This window comes from Carcharodon carcharias, chromosome 24 (genome assembly GCF_017639515.1).
Source record: "Carcharodon carcharias isolate sCarCar2 chromosome 24, sCarCar2.pri, whole genome shotgun sequence".
Classification (NCBI taxonomy): domain Eukaryota; kingdom Metazoa; phylum Chordata; class Chondrichthyes; order Lamniformes; family Lamnidae; genus Carcharodon; species Carcharodon carcharias.
In genome coordinates, this window is record NC_054490.1 from 20169485 (window position 1) to 20178845 (window position 9361).

The 9361-nt window shown below is 43.7% G+C and overlaps 2 non-coding genes across 2 annotated transcripts; both read left to right on the forward strand.

The window, feature by feature from the left end:
• The first annotated feature begins 3116 nt into the window (after positions 1–3116).
• On the forward strand, positions 3117–3189 carry trnak-uuu. The gene has a single exon. It is a non-coding gene; the product is annotated as a tRNA-Lys (tRNA).
• Positions 3190–7772: 4583 nt separating this feature from the next.
• On the forward strand, positions 7773–7845 carry trnak-uuu. The gene has a single exon. It is a non-coding gene; the product is annotated as a tRNA-Lys (tRNA).
• Positions 7846–9361: the final 1516 nt, after the last annotated feature.

Sequence of the window (9361 nt, forward strand, 5' to 3'; positions counted from 1 at the left end):
CTGACTGGGCCAGCATCTGTAGCTCATCCCCAATACCCTTGAGAAGGCAGTGCTGAGCCACGGCCTTGATCCGGCGCAGCCCATGTGGTTTAGGTACATCCACAGTTGCAATGGGAAGTGATTTCCAAGGATTTAGTCAGGACAGGGAATTGAATCCAACAAGAGTGAAAGAACTGCGATAGAGTTCCAAACTAGGACTGACTGTGGGTTGGAGGGGAAATTGCAGATGTTGATATTCCCACAGCTCTACCTGCCCTTGTCTTTGGTGGAGTTTGCGATTTTGGAATGCTCCAAGTAGCTTTGGAGAACTGCTGCAGTTCATCTTGTAGATGGGGCACCACAACTGGCGAATGAATGGAAAATTTGCCACCGCAGATAAGGTTACAATTTAGTCTTTAAAGCAAAGTCATTATGAACGACCGCTTCGAAACATCAATTTGCCTGCAAAGTTTCAAACTAAATTCAGAAAATGTTATAATGTAAATTATATTCCAAAATTAAGTTTCATGGATGGAATTCAATGGGATTAATGAGTTTAATTTGGAGAGCAGAGGTGATCAGCTTCGCACAGCATAGTGTTACTTGGGGCTGGATGAAAATAATAATTGATAATTTCGAAAAAAACTCAATTCATAATACCTTAAAATATTGCATTAGATAATATTCTTCCTTTTACAAACAACCAGCACGTTACAAGTCTTTAAAATAACTTAAAGAGATGAGAGCGAATTCACCGGGATAGAATGATTTGCAAGAGAATCGATAATTCAGATTTAAAAACACGACAAGAGTAAGGGCTTGAAAATGATGCTTAGTCCTGATGAATAATCATACGGGATCGAAACATTAACTGTAACCCATTCCGCAGATGCTATCAGATCTGCTGAGCTTTTCCAGATATTTTTGTTTTTGTTTCTCATATGAAGAATCTGATGCTCTACCGATCGAGTTGACCAGGACCCCAGAGCCGTTTGACACAACGAACTCTAGTCGCCGACAGTGAAGGTTGCATCGTCCAAATTGTGCATTTCCTTCCCAAGTCTGTTCAGCGGATTTTTGCCTCACATCCTATCCGCCTACCCTCCGCCCACCACCTCCGCCCAACCCCACAGACTTTCTTCACTATTACTTACCAGACGCCCTCACCTCTGCAATTCCCGCCGGCCCCCAGCTCGCACTAATTAAATGCTGCCTCATTTTTCCTGTTTTTTTGAGGGAGTTGGTGGCTCTCTGGTTGAAAGCAATAATTAATATTGAGGGAACCAGCACTTTAGTGCAAATGCAAGAACTTGTGCAACCAGCAAAGGGGTGGAGTCTTTGGAATTCCTTCCAAATGCAAACACTGAAAACAGAATTTTGCTGGCTGAATCTCCATTCACATATCAAAAGCCCGGGTTCTATGGCATGGTGATTATCGCGTCTACTTTGCACGTAGCAGGTCCTTGGGATCGATCCCCAGTAGAAACAGTGCTACCCTTTGGCCAAATAAATGGCAACTGAAATTAAACAAGGATGATTGTGAAGAGCCGCTTGTCCTCACTAAACGCCCTTGATGTGTTCCTCACAGCCAACATGCTGAATGTAAATCTCTTTCCCAAAATACTACCTTTACTATGCGAGTAGTTCATTCAGCCGAACCCTGAACCTCTCTGCTTCGGGTGCTTCTCTAGATAACCCATAAATTAATCTGTTACCTCTCTGAGTCGGTCTGACGCACTCCGCTGATCCCCTAGGATCATCGCCCTGCTTTATCTAGCCGTAAATGCGAGAGCAAAGTATATACTTAATATCCCTGCCGACTGTCTCTCGTTATTTGGGGGTATCATCCTTGCCAACCCATCACCCTTCTTTCCCAATGCTGCCTCCGTTGTAAGTACTCGCCAGTAAAATAGTTTAACGTAGTCTTTTGTGTTCCTAGATTATTTAAGTTCTAGGTAAAAGCAAAATACTGCTGATGCTGGAAACCTGAAACAAAAAGGGGAAATTCTGGAAAAACTCAGCAGGTCTAACAGCATCTCTGCAGAGAGAAACAGAATTAACGTTTCGAGTGTGTATATCCCTTCTTCAGTGTTTCAGTGCTATTTAATCTCAAACTCCACTTTGCTTTACTGGTTTCGGGTAGCTCGTGCCGGAAGGAATAGGTGGGCTGGAGGTGGAGGTGGAGGCAGCGGGGGCGTGGCTTCAGTCTCCCGCTGCTGAAGTCCCGGGGAACCCGCTGCCTTGCGGGTTTCTCACCCTCCCTCTGTCGGAAGATTGGGCGAGAAATATGCAAACTGAATGTGATAGCAGTTCCTCCGGAGTTTTGGTTGGATGGCAGCCAGAGAACATGGATATATAAAATTCCCGTTGCTGCCCCGGAGAGAACACTGGACAGTACATCAGGCGTTTAAGCTGAGGGCCCAGTGTCTAATTCCCTGTTCGCCCGCTTTTTTAAACTTAAATTCTCGATTCTCATGCGAATCATCCACTTCAGTGACACATCAACAACCCAGGATGAATGGACTTTGTGATTGTGTTTCGTCCGGCACATTCATTTTATCGTACATTCATTCAGGAGTGTTTTATATCCGGTCGGCTCCTTGCATATTGTGCATGTGTTTGAAATAACCTAAATGTGGCTGTTGGATAAAGATTATATATTTTTTTTTCCTTAAGCAGGCAGCACCCCAAATTTACGAAGAAAAGTGGGAGACGTTTGATGGGCACGGGCTGGACTTTGGGTTGAAATGTACGAGTTAGGATTTGTGAAGAGCAATTGTGATTGAATTGATCGATGGTATTGAGAGTGGGTGCGTGAGAGGAATCCGCTGAATACAATGGATAAAAACAAAAAAACTGCGGATGCTGGAAATCCAAAACAAAAACAGAATTACCTGGAAAAACTCAGCAGGTCTGGCAGCATCGGCGGAGAAGAAAAGAGTTGACGTTTCGAGTCCTCATGACCCTTCGATACCTGTCGAAGGGTCATGAGGACTCGAAACGTCAACTCTTTTCTTCTCCGCCGATGCTGCCAGACCTGCTGAATACAATGGATGACCGCAGGAAAAGAACAGAATCTGAAGGATGCATTGTTCGCTGTCAGCCTGTAAAGGTCACTGTCCGGCGGGTGCGCAAGGGCCCGGATAGCTCAGTCGGTAGAGCATCAGGCTTTTAATCTGAGGGTCCAGGGTTCAAGTCCCTGTTCGGGCGTTGAGCTTTTAGCGATACTTATCGATTCTCATGTAAATCGCAGAAATCATGAGCAATTACTGCAAATTCCTTTAAGATATTTCCAAGATTTGCCAACTGCTGATTCTATCTGAATTGAAAAGTGTTTTCTGATGGCTGTGTTTTCACTTGCATTGAATGGTATTTTCGAAATTATATTTGGAGTGCTCTTCCTCATAATGTAGTGGAAGCCTTTGAATGTTTTTGATGCTGAAAGATTCTTGATTAACAAGGGGTGAGTGAAAGTGTATCGGGGTAGACGGGAGGTTGCAATCAGATAGGCCATCACCTTATTGAATGGCAGAGAAGGATTGAAGGTCCGAGTGGCCAGCCCCTGCTCCTGGTTCGTATGTATCTCATACATACGGGGCGTGTCGGGGTTCGCGGAATATTTTACGGTGACCGTCTCGGAAGTAAGGCCTCGGGGAGCCAGCACTTCTGGCTGTGTGAGAGGAATACACAGTGCAGGCTGCACTATTGGGAAATGAGGTGCAGGATGTCAGGCAGTGAGAGTGCCGGTGTAGAACAGAAGTGAGAACATGGACAGTTGAACTGGGATTGCATCAGGCTTTTTAAAAATCTGAGTGTTCAAAATTAATGTCCTTGCTTCCGAATTGCTTTTAATTTTCACTCGCAATTTCATACCGTTCTGCAGAATCAAAGAATTTTTATTCTCCAGAATAGAAATAATTACTATGCAATATGGCACCAGAAAAGGCCATACTGTACAGCCAGATCGAGCCATCTTTTTTTTGTTGCTTCGCTGGAGCCTCCTGTCATGTTTTTTAATCTCAATATGCTAATTTATACGAAACTGTGCACCTTCTGCTCGACCTGCCTTGTGCGCATTGACTTTTAAGCAGCCGTGAGCTCATAATTAACACTTCTACTCTTAACTCCACTCACGGAGCCCCAATAAGACATAAGCAAGGAAAGAGGATGTAGCTGGACGAGTTTTCATTGCGGATTTGTGCACTGAACCCATAGGGGCACTGAGAAAGGATGCTTGAGAGATAGAAACTCAAGAGACTGGCTGATTCCAAAGCAAAGAGAATGTGGGCTGCTGTAATGTACCATCTTAGCCGGCGGTGGTCGCTGCGCACTCACCTCTCGTCGAGTCCATGCATCAAAGTCGGTAAAATATCAGTATTTTAATATGAGAGGGCGTAGGGTTCAACGCCCTGCTCAGCCACCGCTTCAACTTTGGAAATCACATAGCCCGTGCTGTTCTTGGAAGTAACCGAACGTGTTTCACCATCCTTGTTTTTGGTAAGTGGTATTTTTTTTTCTGAAATCGGCGCCTTGAATTCTATTGAGTAGAGGTTCCGGGATAATCAATTCCTATTTTCATTCAGTCCCGTGCTTCACGGGAATTTCAATCTGATTTTTTTGATGCCTGAATAAAAGAAGTATGTTTCAATTCCATCCAGGGCACCAAACCTTCAAATATAATTCATGTTGGTACATTTTCTGAATGCAGTTTAAAATGTTGCTCGGAGGCTGGATGTTTTGAAACATTTTAGGTAAAAAAATTGCATTGATTTATTGGAGTGATTACTGCGACAAGTCTGATGTTTTCATGAATATATTTAAAGAAGGCAATGGCCAGTTTACATCTTTAAGCAGTGTCAGTGGGTGGAAATAAGCTTGTCAATCAAAATAATGACGCGAAAATCGCTGACTGGGCCAGCATCTGTAGCTCATCCCCAATACCCTTGAGAAGGCGGTGCTGAGCCAAGTCCTTGAACCGGCGCAGCACATGTGGTTAAGGTACATCCACAATTCTATTAGGAAGTGAGTTCCAAGAATTTAGTCAGAACACTGACTTGAATCGAACAACAGTGAAAAAAACTGCGATAGAGTTCCAAACCAGGACGGTCTGTGGGTTGGAGGGGAAATTGCAGGTGTTGATATTCCCACGCCTCTACCTGCCCTTGTCTTTGGTTTAGGCTGCGAGTTTCGTTTGTGCCAAGAAGCTTCGGAGAGTTGCTGCAGTTCATCTTGTAAATGGGACACCACAACTGGCGAATGAATGAAAAAATTGCTACCGGAAATAACGCCTTAATTTAGTCTTTAAAGCAAAGTCATTATGAACGACCGCTTCGAAACATCAAGTTGCCTGCAAAGTTTGAAAATAAATTCGGAAAATGTTATAATGTAAATTATATTCCAAAAATAAGTTTCATGGTTGGAATTCAATGAGCTTAATAGGTTTAATTTGGAGAGCAGGGAAGATCAGCTTCGCATAGCCGTGTTACTTGGGGCTGGATGAAAATAATAATTGATAATTTCGAAAAAACTCAATTCATAATGCCTTAAAATATTGCATCAGATAATATTCTTCCTTTTACAAGCAACCAGCATTTCACAAATCTTTAAAATAACTTAAACAGATGAGAACAATTTCGCGGGTGCAGAATGATTTGCACCAGAATGGATAATTCAGGTTTAAAAACTTCGCAGGAGCAGGGGCTTGAAAACTATGCTCAGTCCTGTCGAATAGTCATACGGGCTCGAAACATTAACTGTAACCCTTTCCGCAAATGCTATCAGACCTGCTGAGCTTTTCCAGATATTTATGTTTTCGTTTCTCACGTCAAGAATCTGATGCTCTACCGACTGAGTTGCCCAGGACCCCAGTGCGGGTTGACACAACGAACTCGAGTCGCTGACAATGAACTTTGCATCGTCCAAATTGTGCATTTCCTTCCAAGTCTATTCAGCGGATTGTTGCCTCACATACTATCTCACTAGCCTCCGCCCACCACCAGCGCCCAACCCCACAGACTTTCTTCACAATTACTTTCCAGACGCCCTCACCTTTCCAATTGCCCCCGGCCCCCGGCACGCAATAATTAAATGCTGTCTCATTTTTCCTGTTTTTTGAGGGAGTTGGTGGCTCTTTGGTTGAAAGCAATAATTAATATTGAGGGAACCATCACTTTAATGTAAATGCAAGAACTTTTGCAACCAGCAAGGAGGTGGAGTCTTAGGAATTCCTTCCAAATGCAAACACTGAAAACAGAATTTCGCAGGCTGAATCTCCATTCACATAGCCAAAGCCAGGGTTCTATGGCATAGTGATTACGCGTCTACTTTGCACGTAGCAGTTCCTTGGGATCGATCCCCAGTAGAAACAATGCTGCATCTTGGCCGAATAAATAGCAACTGAAATTAAACAAGGATGATTGTGAAGAGCAGTTGGTCCTCACTTAACACCCTTGAAGTGTTCCTCACAGCCAACATGCTGAAAGTAAATCTCTTTCCCAAAATACTACCTTTAATAAGCGAGCAGTACAATCACCCAAACCCTGACCCTCTCTGCTTCGTGTGCTTCTCTAGATAACCCATAAATTAATCTGTTGTCTCTCTGACTCGGTCTGACCCACTCCGCTGATCCCCTAGGATCATATCCCTGCTTTATCTTGCCGTAAATGCCAGATCAAAGTATATACTTAATATCCCTGCCGTCTGTCTCTCGTTATTTGGGGGTATCAGCCTTTCCAACCCATCACGCTTCTTGTTGTAAGTACTAGCTTGTAAGATATTTTAATATAGTCTTTTGTGTTCCTAAATTATTTAAGATCTATGTAAAAGCAAAATACTGCTGATGCTGGAAAACTGAAACAAACAGGGGGAATTCTGGAAAAACTCAGCAGGTCTAACAGCATCTGTGGAGAGAGAAACAGTGTTAAAGTTTCGAGTGTGTATATCCCTTCATCAGTGTTTCAGTGTTATTTAATCTCAAACTCCACTTAGCTTTAGTGGTTTAGGGTTGCTCCTGGCGAAAGAAATAAGTGGGGTGGAGGTGGAGGTGGAGGTGGGGGCGGAGGGGGCGTGGCTTCAGTCTCCCGCTGCTGAAGGCCTGTGAAAGCCGCTGCGGTGTGGATTTCTCGCCCTGCTCCTGTCGCAAGTTCGGGCGAGAAATGTGCAATCTGAATGTGATTGCCGTTCCTGTGAAGTTCTGGTTGGATGGCAACCAGAGAACATGGATATATAAAATTCCGGTTGCTGCCCCGGAGAGCGCATTGGACTGAGCATCAACTGTTTAAGCTGAGGGCCCAGTGTCTAATTCCCTGTTCGCCCGCCTTTTTTGTTTAAATTCTCGATTCTCATGCGAATCATCCACTTCAGTGACACATCAACAACCCACGATGAATCGACTTTGTGATTGTGTTTCGTCCGGCAAAGTCATTTTATCGTACATTCGTTCAAGAGGGTTTTATATCCGTTCGGCTCCTTGCATATTGTGCATGTGTTTGAAATAACCTAAATGTGGCTGTTGGATGAAGATTATATGTTTATTTTCTTTCAAGCAGGCAGCACACCAAATTTACAAAGAAAAATGGGAGAAGTTTGATGGGCACGGGCTGGACTTTGGGTTGAAATGTACGGGTTAGGATTTGTGAAGAGCAATTGTGATTGAATTGATCGATGGTATTGAGAGTGGGTGCGTGAGAGGAATCCGCTGAATACAATGGATGACCGCAGGAATAGAACTGAATCTGAAGGATGCAATGTTCGCTGTCAGCCAGTAAACGTCACTGTCCGGCGATCGTGCCCGAGCCCGGATAGCTCAGTCGGTAGAGCATCAGACTTTTAATCTGAGGGTCCAGGGTTCAAGTCCCTGTTCGGGCGATGAGTTTTTAGCACTACTTATCGATTCTCATGTAAATCGCAGAAATCATGAGCAATTACTGCAAATTCCTTTAAGATATTTCCAAGATTTGCCAACAGCTGATTCTATTTGAATTGAGAAGTGTTTTGTGATTGCAGTGTTTTCACTTGCATTGAATGGTATTTTCGAAATTATGTTTGGTGTCCTCTTCCTCATAAGGTAGTGGAAGAAGAGCCGTTGAATGTTTTTGATGCTGATAGATTCTTGATTAACAAGGGGTGGGTGAAAGTGTATCCGGGTAGACGGGACGTTTCAGGCAGATAGGCCATCACGTTATTCAATGGCAGAGAAGTATTGAAGGGCCGAGTAGCCAGCCCCTGCTCCTGGTTCATATGTATCTCATACATATGGGGCGTGTTCGGGGGGTCGCGGAATATTTTACGGTGACCTTCTCGGAAGTAAAGCCTCGGGGAGGCAGCACTTGTGGCTGTGTGAGAGGAATACACAGTGCAGTCTGCACTATGGGAAATGAGATGCAGGATGTCAGGCAGTGAATGTGCCGCTGTAAAACTGAAGTGAGACCATGGATAATTGAGCAGGGAATGCATCAGATTTTTCAAAAATCTGAGTGTTTAAAGTTAATGTCCTTGCTTCCGAATTGCTTTTAATTTTCACTCGCATTTTCATACCGTTCTGCAGAATCACACAATTTTTATTCTCCAGAACAGAAATAAGTACTTTGCAATATGGCACAGGAAGAGGCCATACTGTACAGCCAGTTCGAGCGATCTTTTTTTTGTTGCTTTGCTTGAGCCTTCTGCCATGGCTTTTAATCTCAATGTGCTATATTAAACCAAACTCTGCTCCTTCTGCTCGACCTGTCTTGTGCGCATTGACTTTTAAGCAGCGGTGAGTTCATAATTAAAATTTCTACTCTTAGCTCCACTCGCGGAGCCCCAATAAGACATAAGCAAGGAAAGAGGATGTAGCTGGTCGTGTTTTCAGTGAGGATTTGTGCACCGAACGCATAGGTGCACTGAGAACGGATGCATGAGAGATGGAACCTCAAGAGACTGGATGATTCCAAAGCAAAGAGAACGTGCACGCTGTAATGTCCCATCTTAGTCGGCGGAGGTCGCTGAGCACTCACCTTTCGTCTAGTCCAGACATCAGAGTCGGTAAAACATCAGAATTTTAATATGAGAGGGCGTAGGGTTCAACGCCCTGCTCGGCCACCGCTTCAGATTGGTAAATCACATCGCCCGTGCTGTTCTTGTAAGTAACCGAAAGTGTTGTCACCATCCCTGTTTTTTGTAAGTGGTATATTTTTTCCGAAATCGGCGCCTTGAAATCTATTGAGCAGAGGTTCTGGAATCATCAATTGCTATTTTCATTCAGTCCCGTGCTTCACGGGAATTTCAATCTGATTTTTTTGATGTCTGAATAAAACAAACATGTTTCAATTCCATCCAGAGCACCAAACCTTGAAATATACTTCATGTTCGTACATTTTCTGAATGTAGTTTAAATGTTTGT